Genomic DNA, 25,724 nt, shown 5'->3' on the forward strand with positions numbered 1-25,724 from the left:
ATTACTCAACTTCACTTAGACTGTGAAATAGGCCAAAAGACCCATCGCATGATTTTGCCCTTCCTGGAGTTTAAGGAGGATGAAATTGATGCCGAAGCTTATAACTGTGAGAGTGTGATATCATCTGATGATGTCAATCCGACCTACATGTATGAACTGGACAAAATTGAATCTTTCATTAAATCCAAGGACCACAAGGACATGCTTAAAAACCTTTTGGATGAAAATGATAGACTTAAACTAAGAACCGAAACCATACAAAAATTTGACTCTTTAAACGCCAACGTAAGCTCAGAAAACAAAATTGATGTTGAAAATGCATCTGAGCTTAACGAGGACGACAACATGAGTGAAATTTCTGTAGAGGACACGGTTGACTGCTCAGAATTTGTGAAAAACGAACCTGAAAACCACAAGAATCTAATTTCTGAAAATTCAGTGGAGTTCGCTCGATTGTCCCAACAAAAGTCCCCGATCTTAGTAGAGAAAGCGATTGTATATCAAAAGGTCCAAACCACTCCAAATCAAGTGTACAAGGTCACTGGAGTAACCGAACATCAGACCGCTGAACTCACAGCTATTGTAAACGAAGACAATGCTGATGGATGTGATGAGTTCTTCTGGTCAGCTCCAATCGATAATGCAGATGAAACGGTGGGCTTATCAGAAAGAACCTCTTGGATGAGTAAAGGTAGATACATACCTGAACCCTTAAATAAGCCAGATAATTTCGATGAGCCTAGTACCAGCGGTACAAAAGATATTCCTCAGGAGAATGAAAGTTCGGCAACAGAAGACGTTCCCTCTACTTCCTCAGTGCAAAATGAAACTCCTACAGTTCAAAATGAACCAGCCAAGGAGAAACCGAAAATGAAGGCTAATGTTCATCATCAACCGAAGCAGATGAGGAATAAGAAACGAGAAAGGAACCAAAGATACAGGAAGAATCTCTCTGAAAGGAGACAATTCTGGCATTCCCAGAATGCATACTTCTCACATCAAGACAAGAATCTGAAGTATGAAAACAATCCTGTCGGAAAACCTGAGAGTCACAACAACCGAAAGCCAAGGTTCGGTTCACAAGAAAATACCAACCGAAAGCCAAGGTTCGGTTCACAGGAAAATACCAACCGAAAGCAAAGGTTCGGTTCAGAGAACGATTCCAACCGAAAGCAAAGGTTCGGTTCTGAAGTCAAAAGAGATCAAAACTCTAAGGTCAGTCCCTCCAATGATCAAAAGCAAAAGGGTCACTTAGAATCTCCGGCCAAGAAGTCCTCTCAATCTAAAGCTACTCCTTCTAGTTCATCTAATTCTTCTACATCCACCAATTCATCTCCATCTTGCTCTAAAGCTCGTTCTGTTCTTTCTCAAAATTCTAATTCATCGTCTGAACAAAAGGGCAAACAGAAGGTCTCTTCATCCACACCAGAGTCTAAACCGAACGCACCCAATCCTAATAAAATAAAATTTTTTACCATTAAAAAGAAAGATGAAACAACACTTATAAAACGAACATATCTTGTTGACATCTCTCTTACTGTTCCTGTTCCCATGAAAAGCTCACGAGGACCCAAGAAAATTTGGGTTCCTAAATATGCTTAATTTTTGCAGGTTATGAGTGACGAGCAGTTCGACGAAGAATGGTACATCGATAGTGGCTGCTCACGTCACATGACAGGGAGGAAAGAGGAGCTCAGGGAATACAGGTATCTTGCAAATGGTGGCAATGTCAAGTTTGGAAATAATTCTTTCGGCACCATAAAGGGATACGGGATGATAACAAATGGTGACTTTACTATAAGGAAGGTGGCTTATGTGGAAGGACTCCAACACAACCTTATCAATATATCTCAGCTTGTTGGAGGTACAGGTCTTAAAGTCTCATTCGATGATGAAGGTTCTGAAATTATTGAGAAAAAGACAAAGAAGGTAATTCTCAAGTCGGAGCGAAAGGGTGAAATGTTTCCTCTAAACCTGAAACCCATCAAAGGAAATCCAGCTATATGCCTGTTATCAAAAGCTCAATCTGACGAAAGCTGGTTGTGGCACCGAAGACTCTCTCATCTCAACTTTAAAGATATCAACCGACTTGTCACTGGAGATCATGTTAGGGGTCTTCCGTTGCTCAAGTTCAATAGAGATCATTTGTGTGCTGCATGCAAAATGGGGAAGCAGAGTCGTCAAAGTCACCCATCTGTAATTAACACAAAAGTTGTTGAACCACTCGAATTACTTCATATCGATTTGTGTGGTCCTTCATCTATTGAAAGCATCGGTGGTAGCAAGTATATTCTTGTTATTGTTAATGACTTTTCTAGATTTACATGGGTGTTCTTTCTAAAGCTCAAATCTGAAGCGACTCATAAGCTGAAAGTGTTCATCAAGCAGATTGAAGTACAGCTCAAGAAGGTTGTTCGCAACATCAGAAGCGACAATGGTCTAGAATTCAAGAACAGGGAGTTTGAAGAATTTCTTGCAGAAAAGGGAATAAGTCACAACTTCTCAGCTCCCTACACACCACAACAGAACGGAATTGTCGAAAGACGAAACCGATCTTTGTGTGAAGTTGCCCGAACTATGCTAAGTTTCGCTTCCTTACCTCTTTATTTTTGGGCTGATGCTATTTCTGTTGCTTGTTTTATACAGAACAGGTCTTATCTCAACAAACGATTCACGCTCACACCATACGAGATTCTCAATAACAGAAAGCCTAATGTGAAATTTTTCCACGTGTTCGGCTCACGGTGTTTCATCTTCAACTCTAAAGAACACCGCAACAAGTTCGACGTCAAAGCCGACGAGGGAATCTTTCTGGGATACTCTCTCACATCCTAGGCATACAGAGTCCTAAACAAGCGTTTGAGAAAAATTGAAGAGACATATTACGTGACCTTTGACGATAGCTATGTCAAAAAGTTACAAGAAGACACCACTGGGGAAATCTTTCCTCAAACTGGGCAAGTCACAGTCTCGATCGCTAATTTATACGATAAATTTCTGGAGCTCTTTGACGAACCAGAGAAAGCTTCTCTCTCAGAAGCAGGTGCAACAGACAACAAGGTCGACCACATGAAGCAAATTGTCGAAGACGCTGCCAGGAGAATGAATGAAGGAGGATCGACAACTGATGACCCTCTATCCAACAATGCTTCAGTCGAGGGGGAGCCAAGCTCACAAGTCGAGGGGGAGCCAAGTTCACAAGTCGAGGGGGAGCCAAGCTCACAAGTCGAGGGGGAGCCAAGCTCAAATGTCGAGGGGGAGCCAAGCTCTACAACTGCAAACGAAAGTGCTTCTCTAACCGAAAGTGCTTCTCCAACCGAAAGTGCTTCTCCAACCGAAGGTGTATCAATACCTGCAAGGCCAGCATCACAAGAAACTCCTGAACCTCAAGTTTCTCAAAGCTCATCAATCGAGGGGGAGCATGATCATATGACGCTTGACTACGATAGCCAATCTGAGCCAGAAGAAATGATCAATGCTGAACTAGACCCAACCTTTGATCCAAATTACCCTCCTCTTACCAAATGGACCAGAGATCATCCTATCTCTCAAGTAGTTGGTGATGTCTCTGAAAAGGTTCTGACCCGATCACAACTGAAGGCAAAACAGACATCCTTATTTTCAAAGGTTGAGTTTTGTATGTTTAACTCATTCGTATCAAAAATTGAACCGAAGACAGTTAATACTGCCCTCGATCACTCTGATTGGGTTCAAGCAATGCAAGACGAACTGAACGAATTTGAAAGGAACAAAGTCTGGCGCCTCATTCCAACTCCTCCAGATGCTTCGGTTGTTGGTCTCAAATGGGTTTTCAGGAACAAAATGGACAAGGAAGGGAATGTAATAAGGAACAAGGCTCGTCTGGTAGTAAAGGGATATTGTCAAGAGGAAGGGATTGATTATGAAGAGACTTTTGCTCCAGTAGCTAGGCTAGAATCTGTTAGAATATTTCTGGCTTATGCTGCTCACAAAAACTTTGAAGTTTTCCAAATGGACGTCAAGTGTGCATTTCTTAATGGAGAACTTGAAGAAACCGTGTATTTAGAGCAACCTCTTGGGTTCGTGAACGAAAAATATCCAAATCATTGCTACATTCTGGATAAAGCTGTGTATGGCCTTAAACAAGCTCCGAGAGCCTGGTATGAAACGCTAACAAAATTTTTAAAGATGTCTAAATTCAAACAAGGTTCGGTTGACCCAACCTTCTTTCGCAAAAAGGAAGGTAACCACCTTATGATAGTTCAAATTTATGTCGATGACATTATCTTTGGCTCTACGAATCCCAGCTTAACAGCTGAATTCAGAAAGTTAATGGAGACTAAATTTGAAATGAGCTCAATGGGTCCTATTAACTTTTTCCTTGGTTTAAATATTAGACAGGGACCCGAAGGCATCTTTATCAATCAGGAAGCCTACACAAAGACTCTCCTAGCAAATTTTGGTATGATGGGAGACTCAAAAGTCAAAGTCCCAATGGCATTCGGCACCAAACTAACTCCATCCCTAGACAAACCAGCTGTCGATATCACACTCTATCGTCAAATGATTGGCTCACTAATGTATCTTACTGCTAGCAGGCCTGACATCATGTTTTCTGTGTGTTATTGTGCTCGATTTCAGGCGAACCCACGCGAACCACACATGCTTGCAGTGAAGAACATTCTACGCTATCTGAAGCGAACTGCCTCCTTAGGTCTGTGGTATCCTTCCAACTCAGGCTTTTTCGTTCAAGCCTATTCAGATGCAGACCTTGGAGGGTGTGGACTCGACAGAAAAAGCACAACTGGTGGTTGTCAATTCCTTGACGGGAAGTTGGTTAGCTGGCAATCCAAGAAACAAACGTGTGTGTCGTTGTCTACTGCCGAAGCAGAATACATTGCCGCTGCATCTTGCACATCCCAAGTGATTTGGATCCAGAGTCAACTTCGAGACTATGGACTCAGTATGAAGAAGATCCCACTATATTGTGACTCCGAAAGTGCAATTAGGATCTGTCATAACCCAGTGCAACACTCTAAAACCAAACACATAGCACTGAGGTATCACTTCATCAAAGATCACGTGGAAGATGGAAACGTCGAAGTTCATTTTGTAAGAACCACTGATCAACTGGCTGACGTCTTTACCAAAGCTCTTCCTGAAGCATCATTCAACAGAATACTGCAAGGGCTAGGTATGATGGAATCAGAGTCAGTACCTCACACTATCTCTCAGCCTCAAACGTAAGAAGCGAATCTAACCGAACGTTCGGATTCGGTTAAACCATCTGATTCGCTCATCACTACAAAGGTGGTTTTTCTTGGTTGTATATTTCTTGTACAAAAATTGTTTTTCTTAATATTAAAAGTATTTTCCTATTGCATGTCTAAATTCCTTGGTTTCTTAAAATTTTCTAAAACCGAAACCTACCGAAGGTTCGGGTTCGGTTATCAAAATTTTCTGGAACCGAAATCAACCGAACGCTTGGGTTCGGTTTTTCAAAATTTTCTGGAACCGAAACCAACTGAACGCTCGGGTTCGGTTTTTCAAAATTTTTCCTAACCGAAACCAACCGAACGTTCGGGTTCGGTTTTTCAAAGTTTTTTTTACCTCATTTTTTTTCTTACTTATTATTTTTTTATAAATCTCAAAAACTCCAAAAATATTTTTTTTTACTTATTTTTTTTAATTTTTATTATGTGTTCGTTCGTTTATGGGAATATAAATGTTGGCTTAATTAAGTGTCCCTAGAAACATGCTGCTGTATGTGTCCCAAGCCTCATAAGATTTTGAATAATAGCCTTCATGACCTGGTATACACAAACCTTGTCTTCCCAATAAGGCTAACATATTTATTCTAATCGTGAGCTACCTCACTCTCTTCTCACATGAAATAAGAGTTTTCTGTTTGGTCCTTTATTTCGCAGCAGAGGTACTTTATCTTCTTACACCATCTCCATTACATTTCTCCATTACATTCGTTTCCTCAACGTAACCCTTGAGACTCTCAGAACTAACCACTGAGGTTTATGGTTACACAACATCTGCGTTTATGATCTTAGTTTAGTGCCACTACGAGCTGAGTGAAACCCAAAATTCAACACCAAAATCTGAATTGATGGTGAACAATTAATTTGCTCAAGTTTTCACCAAAGAATTGACGAATGTACCTTCATGAAATCTCAAATTTTATTTTGTGTGATTCCTATGAAATTGTTAAACACCATAACATTTCTTCCCTTGGGATCCAATTTTTATATTTTTTATCTGAGATTTTATATTTTTCCAAGCCAATTTAAAATACATTCCTACCTACTTGTTCAACAGGCTACACCGGTCTCACAAGTACTTTGTTCACTTTCTTTCTTATTTCAAGATTAGAATTGCTGAATCAAAGCGAAAGCCACCCTTATTTAGCCTAATTAAAAGAAGTATTTCAACATTTATTAATAAGTGTTTGATCGTAATTCAACGGGAATCCACACTGACACTTTAAGGTCTCTCTTGAACTTGAAGGAAGAGATTCGTGCCCGGGATCATCAGTTTCGTGTCATTATTGACATCACAGAATATCCTTAAAAGAGTTGCTTTATTTCTTTTCCTTTTACACTCTTTGCACGAAAATCTTTAATTTTCCAAAACTTCGTTACTAATTATTACAGGCTGTATTATTACTTTGGTGGTTAATTGTGATGCTGTGGTCAAAAATAATCCACGTGGGTATTCAATTCAAAAGATGCCATTTAAAAGGATAAGACGAAAGGTTGCTGACTCGGCGGGAGTTAACCGGATTGAAATTCAAACGACGGTAAAAAGGGGGCGCGTGTGCATTTGAAACGCCCATACTTTTACTGACATTATGGACGCGTGTGCGAAATCCAAGCGACATCCCTCTGGCATTTAAAGGCGCGTGAGGATTTGAACCGTTTTTCTTCTGAAACGGCGCTTGTTGGGTGGCGTCATCCTAGGAATCTGACACTCTCTCTCCTACGTGATCATCGCATAGAAGATTTGAAACGATTTTTTTCTCTCCATTCCCTCACTATAAAAGGCAGTCTAAACTCTCATTTACCTTTTTACTGCTTCCGGATTTTCTAGAGAGCAAACACTTCCAAAAGCTTCACTGTTCATCTTCTTCTTCTACTACCTTCAACAATGGCGGAATCCTCCTCAGTCCATGCTACCTCACAAATCCTTCCTATTCGTCCGCAACAATGCCTGGTGATCGATCTCAACCCTATGGCGTACGACTCCTACATGTCGCCGATCATCGAGTGCCTGAAGTACTCCCAAATCGCTACGGCTCTCTCCAGAATCGAGTCTGTGCCCATGGTGGCCCTATCGCAGGTTTATGTGACTGCTTATTATGACAAAGCGGTCGACCGGGTGTTCTTCGAGATTGTTGAACACAAGACCTCTGTTTCTCGACAACGTTTCTGCACAATGCTAGGGTTGGCTGTTGACCCATCGAGAATAAATCCGGAGACGATTCCGGTTGGGTATCTGTATAACATGTTTTACAACATGGGGTACACTGAGTTTCTCACCTCCGTCGCTAAGTTCAAGAAGTCCTGCTTGCCGCCGCAGTGGAACGACATGTTCACGGTCCTCTTCAAGGGCTTGTCGGAACGGAGCTCAGGATCCGACGGGGCTAGTCGACTTTTCTTGTCGATCATGTATGCAGTCTACAATGGGGTCAATTTGGATTTTGGGATGGTCCTCTGGAAACAGCTCATCCAGAGCCTTTCTTCATCATCACGACACTCTGAGGTGTCGCTGGCCCGGTTCTGGATTTTAATCACAAAGTGGGCGATGGACAAGTTCGACATTCCCACTGCTGCAGGTGAATCGATGTCTTCTATCGGTACGTTCCATACCAAGAAGATCATCGTCTCGGATGCATCTAAATTCTCATTCGTTGGCTCTATTCCGGAGACAATGTATGGCGACGTCCCCTCTAACAGCAGACTTATCCGGACGATCAAGGAATTCAGGGCAACTGGTCCTAGGGAACTTACACCGGAAATGCTAAAGTCAATCCATGATGCTGACAAACCGGTGAACAGGGGAAAAAAGGCGGACAAAGGGAAGCAAGCGACCAAAGCTCCTAAGGGTCCTTCTCCCAAGAAGAGGAAACAACCTAAAGCTGCACAGTCCCCACAACCGAAGAGGAGGAAGACTCAACTGAAGCGAAAGCTTGTAATTCCCTCTTCTTCGAGTGACTCAGAGAACGAGAGTTCAGGTTCGGACGGCTCTCAAGGAGGCGAAACCCCTCAACGAGGCAACATACCACCTCGGTCTCCTACTCCAGATATGGAAATCCACAACTCACCCATTCCTTCACCTCCTCCAACCATTCCTACTTCCATTCCGACCATAATCCCCACTACCACTATTCCACCAACATCTTTCCCTATACCACCACCCATTTTCACAACTGCAACCGAAACACCACCAGTAACCGAAACCCCACCCGTAACCGAACCACCTCAAACCGAAACCCAACGTACAACCGAACCTACCCATACTCAACCACCACCCGAAACTAACCCCACACCCACTCAACCTGAACCGACCAAACCAACCACACCCCCAGCTTCACCACCTCCCCAATCTCCAGATAATGCCTCTGAGGAAAAAAACCCATTTCTTGGCGGTGACAACATGAACTTTGATTCGGTCTACTATAGTCCGTTTCAGGTTCAAAGTGATGAAGAGGATGATGCTCCAGTGACAAAGAAGCATCTTAAGGAGCTCAACGAGAAGATTGACCTACTTCTCGCCTCATCTTCCAACCAACAGTCCTCTCTTTCTGAAGCTGCACTTCAGCAGATTGTTGATGCCTTCTCCAGGGCTCAACATGATTCGGTAGCCTCAGCCACTGCCGCAATAGACGCCTCAACCAAAGCCTGTGAGGCTGCGACCGAAAAAGTCGGTAAACTATTCTCCGACGCTTCTATCCTGTTGAAGTCTTTACAGGAAAACGCCGACGCCACAAAGACAACTTTGGAACCGATTGTTCAGTAATTGGCAAAGTTTGTTTCCACGGAGTTGACCTTGTTCGCTACACTTCGCCAATCTCTAAGCGACGACAACTCGGCCCTTTGTGCCTCCATCGATGAGCGCCTCGCTAAGCTTCAGGAGGATCTCGCAACTGAAAACTCACTGATGGACGTTCTGGCGAGCAAAACAACCGCCCTCAAGATCAAGAGCACGCAGCTTTCAAACTCACAACAACAACTTGAAGCTCTTCGATCCGAAAGGGAGGTCATCAAGTCTTGTGTTTCGGATGTACACGTTGCCTTATCAAACATCCTAGAAGCACACGATCCCATTCTCAACCATTCGGTGAGGCGAACCCTTGCTGAAAAGCTTTCTCCTGCCATGGACCTTCTCAGCAAAATAGAAGGCTTACCTAGTTTCGTGTCCAATCCGAAACAAGGGGGAGAAGAGAAGAAGACCGGATCGAAACCACCTCCTTCCTCCAAAGCTACTCACACAACCGAACCACCTCTGACTGGTCAAGCTTCGGGTTCGGGTGTGAAGAACAAAGGGAAAAATATAGCTTTGGAAGAAGATGAAGATGAAGATGATGAAACCATTGCTGACATGTAGAAACGAAAGAACAGTCGCAATGTGGATGATGATGTTAATCGTGTGGCGCGAGAGGCTGAAGAAGCCGAACGCAAGCAGAAGGAAGCCCACGATCTCCTCGAGAGCAGGAAGACTCTCTTCCCTGCCTGGACTTGGGAGCGCTTGATCAAAGAGGCCATAGATACTCCCAGCATCTTATGGTTCGAGCCGGTTATCTCGTTCGACTGCTACAACTCTGTCGACTCGCAGTTCGACATGCCGCTGACTCGAAAGGCGTTTACCTTCCACGCCTTCTCAAATATCTCTGAAGTCCCTCATCCAAATGCTGAACTTGATAGGGAGCTCATTGACTTCTATCTAAAGGCTGCTCGTCCTCAATATTTAACTTGGAGCGCCCAGAAGATAGTGAACGTTCGAGTTCTGAAGCCTTACACCGAAGGGAGGTTCATAAACGTTGGGTTCAAGGTGATTCGAGGATCTGCAAAAACTGCTCACCATATCTCCCTGGCGGATCTACCGAACTTAAATCCTCATGATTGGATTGTCCTGCATAATATCCTTTTGACAAATGAAGCCGAATATGGTCCCATTATAGACCATATCAAAAGGATGTTAGTCTGCTACATCTTGGAGGTTGCCCTAATGGTTCAGGAGATTGCCACAGTCTTCAAGAAGAAACCGAAGATAGCTCCTGTGTGATCGGCCAGTGATCTCAACCAAATGCAAATGGGCAAGATCGACCCGAGACGCAACTCGGTTATGTTCACTAGAGCAGAAGGACAGAAATGTCTCTTTGCTTTAGCTGACAAACATCTTTACACCACTGCTTGTCTGGAGCATGTGTTATCGATCATCAAAAGGTGTAAAGAGAATTCAGCTGATGATGTCAAGTACTTCGAAGACATGATCCAGTGGTACGTCAGGTTTAGACAGACAATACTCTCTCTCACCAAATGTCTGTTTAACACCGTGAAGAAGAAGGTACCTGCTTCAGCTGCTGGCCCAAGTAACAAGTGAAGATCTCGCTCCAATTAACGCAAAGGGGGAGATTGTTGGGCTGAAGATTTTGGTGAAGATTGCGTCAATTGGGCTCGGCTGTTTGATTATTTAATTTTGTATTCCGGTTTGGGCCTGTCCAAGCGAGAGCCCTTTATGTTTATTATATAAGTATATGCTTGCATGCAAATTAGGTTAATGATTGAACGATTCATCTAGAGCACAACGATAGTATTTCCAGATTTCTTTAATCGTTTTGTAACCTACCAATCCTCTACAGTTGATGTTCTTAATCGAGCTCTTCTGAGGATTTTGTTTTAATCATTCGACACAATTGATTCACTCTTGCCTTATTATTATTTTCGTGTTCTTGCTGTTTTTATAATTAATTACCTGTTTAAGATCTAATCGATCTTCATAGATTAAAGTTTTAATCCCATCAGCCTTCCCGCGGTCATCACTAGTACCTGAAACACATAACACTGAACACTGTAAGCATAAGCTTAGTGAGTTCCCCAAAATACCACACTAATCACATAATAGCCGCTCGAGGCTGTAACTCTGTTGACCCTCTGGTCGATGTGTCTCAGTGGGGCCCTCCAGCCCCAACTCTCTGTGGGCCCTCTGGCCCTAACTCTAGGGACCCGAAAGTCCCAACTCTGTAACTCTGAATCATGCACATCACATATCACAATAAATCACATCACATAATAACATGCAATCACACTGGCATATAACTCTATAATACTCTGTCTCTTAACTCTAAAAGTATAGTGAGAAGACTCACCTCGGGTTTCTCGGTAAATCTCTGATTCGGTAAACGTTGGCCTAGCCTCCGCCTAATCATATTAAATAAACACTCTATTTAATATAACTCTCAAAGGATAGACTATGCTCTCTTATGACACTCTCATAAGGGTAAAAGACCATTTTACCCCTCTCATAGCTCAAAGGCCCCACAATAGACCATACCCTAAAAGTCAACCAAAAGTCAACTCTCCAGGTTACACTGCGCATACCAGATGTGTACGCTGAGCGTACCCGGCTGCACCTCAGAATCGGGGAGCGCCACCCAGTACGCGGCGCGTACTAGGAATTACGCCCGACGTACTCCCCTGCATCGGCCCTTTAGCTCTTGAGGTCTTAAACAGTTAAGACCTACGTCCATATTTTAGATCTTACCCCTTCTAAGCCCCTTAATCCATAAATTTGATGACTTTGAGCCTTTTCATGGCTGAACAAGTCACCAACTCTCACAATGATCCAACCTTCAACTCTAGAAGGCTAAATACACATGCATGACTTCAAACTAACATCCAAGATGGAAACTTTATGGCTCTAAATCACCAATAACACTGAAAGGGGACAAATCTCGGACCATGGAGCACTTTACACTCATAAAGTCTCCACCTTTGGGGTTTTTAGCCCTAAAAAGGGCACATACAACAACAACCAAAAGAAGAGGAAAGTTTTGAACTTTATACCTCCAAGTGTAGCCCTTTCCTCTATAGATCTCGGATACAAAATGGCACCTCAAGCTTTAGCTTCCAAGAACTCCCTTCCTTCTTCTTCACCAAGGCACTAAAGCACCAAGAAGTTCAAATCAACACTCTCACACACTAAGGACGATGGGGCTCTCTTTTAGGGTTTCACTCACTGATATGGAGGCTGAGGAATGAGCCATAACACCCTTTAAATAGTGCACAAGATGGATTAGGGTTTTTGCACCTGGGCTGGGTACGCCCGGTGTAACTCTAGGTACGCCCAACGTACCTTGGCGACTCCGCGTCCAAACTAAACGCGTGAGTACGCACAACGTACCCCTCTGGTACGCCCAGCATACTTACTTGCTACAAACCCTCCACTCAAGGACTAAACATGCCCATTCAACAAAGAACAAGGATGAAAGAAATGTACCTGAATCTCGGGGCGTTACAATCATGATTAGTTATTATATCAATCACATGTGATTAATAATTAAACATGCAAATGACTTTACCTTGCGTTAACTGTTTTGCCAATCAGTTTTCATCAAATGTTTATCTTGAACATTTTTAAGTGTTTAAAACACTTTATTAAACTGTTTATTAATCACAGTGATGGAACCTTGCTCTTGGTAAGACCTCGCTTCTAATCCTAAAGTGGGACTTTCATTGTTGCCTGGGTATATCTGCAAAGTCACAAAGAACAAGGGCCGTCAGCCGCTTCCCGGGAGGAGTTCCCGGAAGAATGCTCTGACGGTCAAGTTAGGATGGCTCTAGGGTTTGTTTTTGTTCTCTTTAGATCGGTTGGGGAGCTTACCTCACTAGTACGAGAATACGTCCTTTTATACCTAGCGCTCCTACCTGGTCCGTACCAGACAGGATCGCTTTTGGGGAGACAGGATCAGAGGGATTGATTGGAGGGTCATGCGCCTTCCACTGTCAGAGCGCTCTCATTGGCTTTGACGGTAATGCTCTGATCCCACTGCTTGTCTCCTGGCCGTACTTTTGTCTTGGAGCGAGGAGCGTCACTTGGCGGGCACGAGCCTTTCGCCTAGGCGTTCCGCTCCCGGGGGCGCCAGCAGGTGCTGAGCCTGTTGGGCCGGATCTGGCTGGTGTGCCTAGCTCTAGGGCTTGGATGCAACTCTATTGTGCTACCCTAGGCACGCCATCAAGTCTCCCAGTCTAGTAGCCATAGCTTTGCAGCGCTAGTTACGGCGTTCTGGGCTTAACTGAATGACGCGTGCTCGTTTTTCTTTATCCGTAGCTCCGTTTTTAATGGTGACGTGACTGTTGGCAGTTACATCATCACATCAGACATTTAAATATCCCGCCTCTTCTTCTTCTTTTAAGAGGGTCTTTGCACAGTTCCTTTTTCTTCCTATGTTCTTCTTTTCTCTTCGTGTTCATTCTTCTTTCTCTTTTATGGCTAATCTCCCTGGGATCATCCCTTCTTCTGCCGAGTACCAAAAGTTGGAGGTCATGTATGGCTTATCCTCCTTAGAAGGTGTGGAATTTCCCTCTGCTGGCTCTAGTATCTCTTCTCCCCCTGGAAAAATTGGGGTTTTCCTAAAAACCCTAGATGCTGGCATACGATTGCCTCTGACAGATTTCCAAGAGGAGGTTCTTCAGAAGGACGGTTGTAGTCTTCAGATGTTGACCCCTAACGCTGTTAACAAAGTGGTTGCCTTCGAGATGATCTGTAGGGCCAATGGGTATGTTCCTGACTATTTCGTTTTCAAGTTCTTTTTCCAGTTCTGCCTTACCGGCGACAAGTGTACTTTTTCGGCCCGGCGAGGGGGGCATGCTTTAGTTCTTGAAGGGCGTACCCCCAAGAATTGGCAAGACAAGTGGTTGTGGGTGAATCAGTAAGTGGTTGGGAGTGGCCGTTACCGTGACAACACTTTCGCCGATACTGTCCCCAAGCTCTTTCCTCACAATCAAGAAGTCGGCGATTACCTGAAGAGTGTGCAAGTAACCGCTGAAGATTACTCCGATCCTGTCTGGGGTAAGGATGAGCCCCTCCTCGAGGGGGCGTGGCAAGATGGCAGTGTTCTACTCCGTCATTGATGGTGAGTGTCGCATTCGCTCTCTTTATTTTACTTTTGGTGTTTCTTTTAGCCGCCTCGTTGTGACTTGCATTTCGTTCTGTTTTTCTTTAGGTGTTGAATCTTCCTTATCCATGGATGAGGTATTGCGTAAACGCTATCAAGGCAAACTGGAGTTTCGTGAGGTGGATCTGTTCGAGCATCTTCCCCCTCCTCGTCGGGCAGATCGCCCTAACACTCCTACTCCTTCAGTCCCTCCAGCGGGCTCGTCGGCGCCTGGGGGAGATCTGTTGTTTGCCCGCCCAATTTCCTCTGTTATGCCAATAGTCGGTGTTTCTTCCTCTTCCCCGGAGCACTGTGAGGACAGCAAAGAGGCTATTATTGCTGACGTTCGGCAGGTGCAGACGAAACGGAAGGCTATGCAGGTGATGGGTGAGCCGGTGACTGGCGCTCCTCCCGCCCCCAAGAGGGTGCATACTAGGCGCAGCTTTTCTCGCCTGCTGAGTTCGATGAGTTCCACGCCAGTAAACTCCACCTCTACTGGCGTGGTGATGATTCCCGATGATGACGCGCAACAGTCTGAGGGGGTCAATAGGGCGACTGAACAGCCCGTTGTTCCGGATTTCTCTTCCGTTCCTTCTCCAACTATTCTGTGTGCTCCATCCAAGCTTTCCTCGGCGAAGGAATTCGGCCCTCCTGGGCCGGTTACGGCTTCCAATGACAGTGGACCTGGTGGCGATGTTTCTGAGCCTATAGTCTTTGTGCCATCTTGGAATCTTCATGATGGTTCTCGTTTGTCTGTTCATGCCAACGCTCTGGAATTCTCGCGTCATGCCTTCCCCCCAGCTACTGTTGAGGATATGGGAGCGATGGGTAATCCTGCCCTTGCTTCGAATATGGCTTATGCTGCTGCACAGGCGATGTTTTATCTTGTTGCAGGTTCTCGGCGTATCCACACCCTGGGTGAGGTGGATACTTCACATGCCACCTGTGGATCGCGTGTGGCAAGCTTGGATTGCCGTCTAAATGAGCTTGGTGATGATCTTTGCTCCTCCGAAAAGAAATGTGAACTATTGGCGTCTGAGAAGAATGTTCTTGATGAGGCTAGGGCTGCATTAGAGGCCAAGGTTGACTCTCTCACCCAAACGAATGAAGGCTTAATGATCCAGCTTGAAAGTCTCGATCGTGACGTCGTTGACCGCGACAAGCTTGTGTCGTCGCTGCAAGCAAATGTGTGCGCTGTTCGCCGAGATTTGGATTGGCTACTGCAAATTGGTGTTGTGCGTATCGTTGATAAGATGATAGAGCATCCTGACTTTACCAATGCTATCCGTCTTAATTGCCATGCTGCATATGTGGTCGGGGTTGAATCTGCCTAGAAGGCTTTAAGTGGCAGTGAAAGTGGGGAGGCGGGTGCTAGTTCGTTGTCTGTCGGGCCTGTGGTTAGCATAAGTGATGCTCTTTTATCTTTTTCTAGTATGGATCACGCAGGTTTGTTGGGTCTAGGAGAGATGGGTATTGATGGTTTGCGAGAGTTGTGTTCTTTTGGTTCAGAGGGAACTCCTGAGGATGCTGCGAGTCGTGAAATGGTGCTTGTAAATGACATTGGTGTGGGAGGAAATGGTAAGGATTGTGGTGCTAGTGGTGATAGTCGAGCAGGTGTTGGAGGTGGCGATGTTGATGAGGTGGCAGATGATAGGGAAGTTTCTGATGGGTTGGGTGGGAAAGTGAGTGTGGATGATGTTGTGGTTGGTGATAAGTTTGTTGGTGATGGTTCGAAGCCGTAATATTTCCTTGTTTTGTTTGGTCTATGTGCTTTGCTTTTCAATGGTTGGATTGTCCAGAACAATGTTTTTCTTTTATGTGTATGTGTTTGATATGCACTAAGCATTATCTATTATCTCCTTTTGTGTTTTGTGTTTGGCTTATTTGTTTATTATCTATTGCTCAAGATGTGCCAAATATTTTGCTTTGTTTGTTATTATGGACACGCTAAGTGTTCACATTGAGTGCATTTAGCACTCATCATTTAATCATTGGATATCATTACACTAAGTATGAGAAATCAGCAATTGCATTACTATTTAACCGCAGTTTTTTTTTAAATACACTGAGTATTAAGCTCATGTCGCTTGTGCATGAAATTTTATATATGTCGAGTACTAAACTCATGCCTTTAAATACAGGAATACACTGAGTATCAATTCTCATGTCACTTAGCATGGATAAATGTACTCTAAGTACCTCTAAGGTGCAACATATTCAATGGGATATCAACCAACTAGGGTTACATCTTTCCTCTTCCTTAGAAGAAATATTTCTTTAGGTTCCTAGCATTCCATGTTCTTGGAATGGGTCTTCTTTCCATCGTCTCTAATACATATGACCCATTCCTGTTTGCCTCTGTGACCCTGTATGGGCCTTCCCACGTTGGGCCTAGCTTTCCCTGGGGCTGTACCCGACTGGCCTCATTTTTCCTCAAAACATACTCGCCCACTTTGAAGGCCTTCTCCTTTACCCTTTGGTTGTAATACCTTTCTGTTGCATGTTTATATGCAGCTTGGCGTACTCCCGACTCTTTGCGCTTTTCCTCTAGGATGTCTAAGTTTATCGTCAGGCCTTGTACATTGCTTTCCTCATCTTGGTTGGCCACCCTTAGCGTATTCATTGCCACTTCCATGGGAAGCATGGCTTCAGTCCCATATGTCAAGCTGAAAGGGGTTTCCCTTGTGCTTTTCCATGGCGTAGTCTTGTATGACCATAGCACTATTGGTAACTCCTCTACCCAATTCCCTTTTGCTTTGCCCAACCTCTTTTTGATCCCATTGACAATGGTTCGGTTGGACACCTCTGTTTGACCGTTCGCTTGGGGGTGTGCCACCGATGTGAAGCGCTGGCTTATCCCTTTGGCAGCGCACCATTCTCTGAATGGGTTCTCAGCGAATTGCAAACCATTGTCACTGATGAGAACCTTAGGTGTTCCAAATCTTGTCATGATGTTTTTCCACACAAATTTTATCATGTGCCTCCCAGATATGTATGCCAATGGCTCAGCTTCAATCCAGTTTGTGAAGTAATCCATGGCTACCACCATATACTTCAGCTTCCCTAGTGCTTCTGGGAATGGACCCACTATGTCTATGCCCCATTGGTAGAAAGGCCACGAGTTGGATATGTTGCTTAGCGGCGTCGGGGGTTCCGCCTGGACTGGGGCGTAAGATTGACACTCCCCACATTTCTTAGTTACTTCTACTTCGTCTTGATGTATCGTTGGCCAGTATACCCCCATTCGTAGCACCTTTCCTGTCAAAGCCCTCGCTCCTTCGTGTGCGCCTACCTGCCCTGAGTGTGTTTCCTGCAGTGTCTCTCTTCCCTTGGATTGATCTAAACATTTTAGCCATGGAGATGTGAACCCCTTCTTGTACAACTCCCCGTTCACCATTGCGTATGAGGGCGCCTTTATACGTATTTTTCTGGCTTCATCATGGTCGTCCGGCAACACCCCTCTCTGGAGGTATTCCCGGAACGACGTCATCCATGTGGGTCCTGCGGGGGTCAGGACGTTCACCTGCTGTTCATCAATGCTTCACTCCCAGAGCACCTCCACTAAAACTTTCTTTGACAGGTAGTCGAAACAAGTGGACGCTAGCTTGCTCAACGCGTCTGCCATCTTATTCTCACTTCTGGGTATCTGCTTGATTGTGAATTGGCCCAATGATTCTATCAGTTGCTTTACCATCTTTACATACCTTCCCATTCTTTGGTCTCTTACCTCAAAACTCCCATTTACTTGGTCCGCTGCTAACCTTGATTCGGTTAGCGCTGTTACAGCTTTCGCACCCATCTGTTTGGCGAGTCGCAGTCCTGCGAGCAGTGCCTCATATTCCGCCTCGTTGTTCGATGTATGGAAGTCGAAACGGAGGGCGTAGGTTACCTCTTCTCCTTCTGGGCTAGTCAGGATCAGACCCGCCCCTGAGCCCTCCCTGCTGGACGCTCCGTCCGTGTACAGGGTCCATGAACCATCGCCGGTAGGGGCCTCTTCAACTAACTACACCTTTTCTTTCGCCGGATTCCCTCCGTCAGGAATTTCTAGTAAGAAATCAGCCAATGCCTGCCCTTTGATACTTGTTCTTGGGCGGTAGTTTATGTCGTGCTCTCCCAGCTCAATTGCCCACTTGGCCAGCCGACCCGACGTCTCCGGCTTAAGCAAGATCTGTTTAATGGGGTAGCTTGTGAGTACCTCGATTTGATGTGCCTGGAAGTATCGCCTTAATCGTCTCGCAGCGTAGATGAGTGCTAGTACCAATTTTTCCAGCATGGGATAATTGAGTTCTGGTCCTTGCAGTGCTCTGCTAACAAAGTATATTGGTCTCTGCTCTCCTTCCCTTTCCACAGCCAATACCGATGATATCGCTTTACCTGACGTCGATAGATACACTTGTAATGTTTCTCCCGGGATGGGGGTTGCCAGGGTCGGCAGCTTGTGCAGTGCCTCCTTGATTCTCTAGAGCGCCTTCTCAGCCTCATTCGTCCATTGGAAATTGTTTTTTTCGATGCATCCCTTTAAGGTGTGGAACAGTTGCATAGCCTTGTCGGCAGATTTTGAGATGAACCTACTTAGCGCCGTGAGCTTCCCGTTCAGACCTTGTGCATCTCTAAGAGAATTTGGGGTTGGCGTCCCGATGAACTCGTCGACCTTGGTCGGGCTGGGCTGGACGCCTTGTCTAGTAACATAGTAACCCAAGAATTGCCCCTCTTCCACTCCAAACGTGCATTTGGCTGGGTTTAGTTTCATCTTGGTTACTTCAAATGTTTTTAAAGTCACTTCGATGTCTTGCAGCATTTTTTCTTCATTTGGGCTCTTGATCACCATATCGTCTACATATACCTCAATATTCCTTCCAATCTGCTTGGCGAATATCGAGTCAACTAGTTGTTGGTATGTCGCCCCTGCGTTCTTTAACCCGAAAGGCATCTTAGTGTAGCAGAACGTGCCATGGTCTGTATAGAAGGCTGTTTTCTCTTCGTCTTCTTTGCTCATCAATATCTGGTGATACCCTTTGTATGCGTCCAAGAAGCATTTTAGCTTGTATCCCTGTAGCGACTCTACCTTCTGATCGATTTTCGGGAGTGGGTAGCAGTCTTTAGGGCATGCCTTGTTTAGATCAGAAAAGTCGATGCACATGCGCCACGACCCGTCTTGCTTACGGACCATAATTGGGTTTGCGATCCATGTTGGGAACGTCGCCTCCCTTACTATTCCGGCCTCCGTCAACTTGGCCACTTCTGCATTGATTGCCACGTTACGGTCTCCTCCTTGTACCCTTTTCTTCTGCTTAACCTCTTTTACCCTCGGTTTGATCATCAGCTTATGTTCGATGACCTTCCTTTCTACCCCCACCATATCCGTGGGGGTCCAAGCAAATACATGTTTGTAGCATTTGAGCAGGTCAACCAGTGCTCTTTTTGTGTGGCTTGGGAGGTCACTCCCAACATCGATCGGCTGATCGGGATATCCCTCATTGATTACCTCCTTTCCTTTTGCCAGACTGCCCCTGGGCCTCTTGGGCCCTTTGGTTATTTCTGCTGGCTCCATAATCGTATAGTACCGCAATTCTCTTGGAGAAGTAGCTAGAATCGTGGCTTCGCCCTTTGGAGTGTCGAATTTCATGATCCCATGCATGGCTGAAGGCACGGCCCCTAGCTTCAGGAGGGCGGTCCTTCCCAATATGATGTTGTGTTCCGTCGGGTGCCGAATGACCACAAAGTCTATCAGGGCGGTCTTCTTCCGCTGCTTGTCGTGGCTAGTGATTGTTAAGGGGAGGTGAATCGTGCCCAACTGCCACAGGCTGTGGGCGGTGAATCCCACCAGCCTACCCGTCGTAGGTCGCAAATTGTCTTTCCAGCGATCCGGGAGGAGCCGGAAACAATGCTCATATATGATGTCTGTTGAGCTCCCGATGTCGACATAGACCCTATGGATAGTCACATCCTTGATGGATGCCTGTATTATCAGATGGTTGTCGCCCTTCCAACCGTCTGGCCGAGGATCCTATATGGAGAACGTGAGCATGCGTGCTGGCAGTTTAACAATGATTTGCTCTCCTCGTTGTTCCTCCCTACTTCTTTTACTGCGTATCATGAATATCTCTTTGGGCTGAACTCCTTCGCGGGACGGACCCTTGGCGTTCTCAGCATCGAATTTGGTGCGTAGGCTTCGCGCCACCTCCACCATGTCTCCCTTAAGTTGTTTCTCCTCCATCTCCTTCTTTAGCACCGAACAACTAGTTGTATCATGCGTTTTGCTTTTGTGGTATTCACAGTACCGACTTTTGGGCGGATTGGCTGGTTGCTGTTTCTCGGACACTGCATATACTTCTGGGCGGCGACCCCGTCTGTCGTTTTTAATAAATAGTCGGAAACGCGGTGATGGTCTTCTTGCTTGGCCATAGTGTCTTCCTCCCCCTCGGAAGTCCATGTGGGTCGGGTGGTGATATCTAGTCGCCATAGCCTTCAAGTAGGCCTGCTTGGTTGCCTCACCCTCTTCCTGCCGTAGGTATCGCTCCACTCTTTCTTTTAAATCAGCTCGTGTTAGAGGCTTCTTTCCCATGAGTTTTTGCGAGAGGGGCCCAGGCAGGAGTCCCCATGTGAAGGAACCAGTAATGAGCCCTTCGTCATGCCCCGGTACATCCAGCGTAGCGTTTATGAACCTTGTGAAGTATTCTCGAACAGTCTCCCCCTCCCTTTGTTTGCAGCCTATAATTGAATGATAATCGCCTTTGTATTTACGTAGCTGCATGAAGTTGGTGAGGAAGAGGTATTTGAGCTAAGTGAAGTTTGAAATGCTGCCCGGTTGTAGCATTTTGAACCATGTGCCGGCGTTGCCATCGAGCGTCGTCGGGAAGTATGTGCACCAAAACTTCTCATTAAGTTTTAACGACATCATCGTCCAGTCGTACGTATCAATGTGGCTGTCTGGGTCGGTGGTTCCATTATACATTTTAAGCGTTGGGAGCTTCGCGGTGTTTGGTATTTCGTAATCCAGCAGCTCTTTAACGAACGGAGATGTTACACTCCAGGAAAAACCATCCTTGTTTGGAGCAGCTGACGTCCCTTGCTGGTACTGCGAACTCATTCCATGCTGTAGGGGCGTAAGGTAGGTTGGGCTTGGTCCATAAAAGGGGTATGGTTGGAATGGTAACTGAAGGGGATGGCTAGTGGAGAGAGGGTGCATGGATGTAACAGGGTTGAACATTATCGATTGTTGTAAGCTGTTGTTCGGGGGAATAGTCGGTCCAGTCCATGCTCCGACTGTTGGGTACACGGGTGGTGAGTTGTTCATCATGATTTGCGCCAATGGTGGTAATAGCGTTGCGGAACTCTGTCCACCAGTCGTTTGGAACGATGTGGGTGTTACAAACGACGGTGAAAGGCTGAAAATGTGGCTCGATGGAGGTGTAGTTGAGTGGACTGTCCACGTTTGTTGCAGCGGCGGCGCAAAGAACGGTGGCGTCTGAAGCTGTGTGGGCGAAAGTAGCTCCGTCAGAGTTGCTCTTTGCTGAGAGGACAGCGGTTGCGAAATATTTCCGACGGCTGTTGTAGAACTTTCTTCGCCCAAAACTGGCATATTGGTCGTTGTAGGCGGTGGCGTTTCGTCCAACATCGCCATGGGACGTATGGGACTAACTGGTCGTTCCTCGCTACCATTGGATGCCATTGATGCTTGATTTCGTGCTTTTTTTGTGTTCTTCGTCTTACAAACGGATGGCGCCAAATGATGGAACCTTGCTCTTGGTAAGACCTCGCTTCTAATCCTAAAGTGGGACTTTCTTGGTTGCCTGGGTGTATCAGCAAAGTCACAAAGAACAAGGGCCGTCAGGTGCTTCCCGGGAGGAGTTCCCGGGAGAACGCTCCGACGGTCAAGTTAGGATGGCTCTAGGGTTTTTTTTGTTCTCTTTAGATCAGTTGGGAAGCTTACCTCGCTAGTATGAGAATGCGTCCTTTTATACCTAGCGCTCCTGCCTGGTCCGTACCAGATAGGATCGCTTTTTGGGGAGACAGGATCAGAGGGGCTGATTGGAGGGTCATGCGCCTTCCACTGTCAGAGCACTCTCATTGGATTTGACGGTAATGCTCTGATCCCACTGCTTGTCTCCTGGCCGTACTTTTGTCTTGGAGCGAGGAGCGTCACTTGGCGGGCGCGAGCCTTTCGCCTAGGCGTTCCGCTCCCGGGGGCACCAGCGGGCGCTGAGCCTACTGGGCCGGATCTGGCTGGTGTGCTCGGCTCTAGGGCTTGGATGCAACTCTGCTGTGCTGCCCTAGGCACGCCATCACACAGTATGTTTCATTTCAAACCCTGTTACATTTGTGGGTCAAACAAAGGTTCCTTTATACTTAAACGATTGTTATCAATCAAATACTTTCAAACCATTTTATTAATTGACATCAAGTCGATATCTTCTTAGGTATTAATTTTCCTTTAAAAGTTTTACAAAACTCCTTATATACTTTTATATTGTCAATTGCATGCCGGTATATGTATAGTTATATAATCAATGTTTAAAGGACTTAGGAAGGCTAACCCGCTTTATTTCCTTTTTCCCGTTAGGATGGGGTCTGGTAGGGTATTGGGTATCTGTCCGAAGGTCGTTTAACTAGCAATTATATATCATGTATACATATATAGACATAAGAGTTGTCCTCAGTCAGTTCAGTACCGTTGGGTAGCAAAGGCATTACTTCAGGTTATACACGTACATGGTTAGTAACTATTATAGGTTTAGTTAAGAGATACCACTTACCATTCCAAGTACAAGGAATCACACAAGAGTCAGTTCATTCATGAGTCTATACTAGTACATTACATGATACATGAGTACGTTTACATAGATACGCTTACATGAGTACATTTACATAGGTACGCTTACATGAGTACGTTTACATATGCTTACAAGATACATGAGTACGTTTACATAGATACGCTTACATGAGTACATTTACATAGATACGCTTACATAAGTACGTTTACAGAAAAACTGTTACATAGATAATATATGATGGGTTACTATTACATATTATATGTGTAGATACTGTCATATATTTCCCCTTCTTATCTTTATCTTGTGACTCAATCACATAATCGACAAGATAGATTGGAATTTACATACTAGTGCCAAAGGATACTTTGAGGGACTAACCATTCCTATAGCCACTGTTAGCTACAGAGGATAATGAACATCTACGGATGCCTACGGTTGATACTATTACAGGTATACTTTAAGGGACTAACTATTCCTAAACCCAACTGTTAGCAACAGAGGTAAATGTACATCTACGGATGTCTTAAGTTAGCATTGTTAGTTATCCTAATGCAAAAGGATGGTACTTAAGTTATTATGTTATTCTCTTCCTTTACTTTGTGACATATTCACATGAATGACGAGGTAGGATATATGTGATATAGATAACTATTTTCCTTATTACCTTTATATTGTGACTCATACACATAATTGATGAGGTAAACTTTAGTTTTATACTAATATTTAAACAGGGAAAAACCATCACATTTATAGAGATGCGTACTTTCAAAACTGTAGGGTCTTGGTAGAAGACTTCTTTTATAGGGATCATAGGGATTTCTAGGGTTAGTCAAACACGTTCCACTACTTACAAACTTTTACATACTTATATGAGCTTTCTTTCAAAACAATGTCAAGACTTCGATTACAAGTTTTACACATCAAAGACACATTAATACTTATGAATTCACCAACTTCTTGGCTGATACTCGCTTTCAAAATAACTTGTATTCTCAGGTCACACATAGACAGGTACGACGACTAGGTTTGCGAAGACGGAGCAGTCCAGACTCGTCTTATTCTGATTATTCATTTTATTGTTGTATATTATGAAAGAAGATACTTGTAATTAAAATTCATACTATTAATGCAATGGATGATGTTGTTTCTTGTTTACTACTTTACATTGTTGTGATACATTACATGACGTCCTCCGCCCCTGAACGTTTCCGCCGTTCTCGGTTTTGGGGTGTGACAAAAAGCATAGGAGGTAGCCCCTACTGCCGAGTATAAACCCAAACCCCCAAACCTAATGGTTAAGGAAGCAATTCGCCATTGTATGTCACCAAAGAAAGGGCCCCTACAAACCACAATGTCCTCAATCGCCCCGCGCAATCCATTGTCAAAGAATATTGCCGCCTCCTCCATGTGAATGGCTTGGCACGTCCTCAACCCAAAGAAAAGCTTAGCAATACCCATACAAGACCGAAGAAGAAGGAGCTCACTTTGGGGGTCAGACAATTGTGGAAAAAGGCGCATCAAATTCACAGCGTTTTCGGCTCTCTTTATGGCTAGGTTGCGAATGAAACTAGCATCTCTACTAACAGTTCCCCCAAGAAGTTTCACCCCCAAAGGCGGCCTCTCGATGTCCGCCGAAAATAGCCCCTCCCGTAACTTCCTACCATCACACGAGGGTCAAAAGAGCTCGGTTTTCTTGATATTCAGCTAACGGCCCAATTTTGGGCCAGTCACCATAATGATGTCCAATGCTTTGGCCACCTCCTCCGAATCTCCGATAAGTGTGCCATCATCCAAGTACCATGCATGGAGCAGAAGCTTGCAATTGTCTCTAATCTTATGCAAGAGCAGGTGTAACACAATGGCAAAGAGAAGTGGTCCCAAGGGGTCTCCTTGTTGAACCCCAGTAGAAGACCAGATATGTGTGTTGCCTAGATATAACCTTGCTGCTTGACCATATTGGAATTCTACCCACAAGGAAATAGAGGGACACCTCAGTCTGACCTCATGAAGTAATGTGGATCTGTCAACAAGGTTAAAGGAATTAGAGAAGTCCACAGTAAGCATGGAGAGAGATTTGTCATCGTGGCGCTCACTCAACAACCTATTGGCGCTATGTAAAATGGCCTCAGCGCCACCCGACACCCCGACTCCAAACTGAAAATCATTGAGATATTTGGTCATTTCTTTACCAACCCCTTTCATGGCCAACTTAGAAACCAAACGTCTCCATATAGTACCTACTGCAATAGGTCGTATTCCCTTGTCAGGTTTTAAGAGCGGCGTGAGAGGAGCAGAGGCAACAAATTCAGCCAAGCTCAAAGGGCATCTTCCCCCTAGCCATAGATTAACCACAGAAGTAATAGCACGCAAGAGCTCTTTGGCTATAGCCGAACCTTCTCCACAAAGGGAATCTAAAATGTGTTGAGCTCTCAACTCGTCCCTCCCATACGGGGTACCTTTAGAAAGGATTTAATTCCCCCAAGGACATTGTTAACATCCACAACCAGGGGATGTTCTGAAAATATGGTGTTGGGCATGGAAGGCGGTGCCTTGTATGGATGCTTATCCTCCAATGCCTTCGTGGTATCACCCCCAAATGGAGCAACCCCCGAAGAACATAAAACTTTCACTGCTGCTGTAAAATGTCCATCGGCAACCTTACGAAGACATTGTCTGACATTGGTGCTGCCCGGTGTTCTTTTCTCCTGAATGTACTCTTCTTTTTTATCTTGTTGCTCCAGTCTTGCATTGTCAACTAAGTTTGTAACTAGCTTGGCGATACCGTCTTTAGTCCCCCAAGTAGCTAA

Source organism: Lactuca serriola, chromosome 9 (assembly GCF_051521515.1).
Source record: "Lactuca serriola cultivar US96UC23 chromosome 9, Lser_US96UC23_V15, whole genome shotgun sequence".
In the NCBI taxonomy this organism is placed as follows: Eukaryota; Viridiplantae; Streptophyta; class Magnoliopsida; order Asterales; family Asteraceae; genus Lactuca; species Lactuca serriola.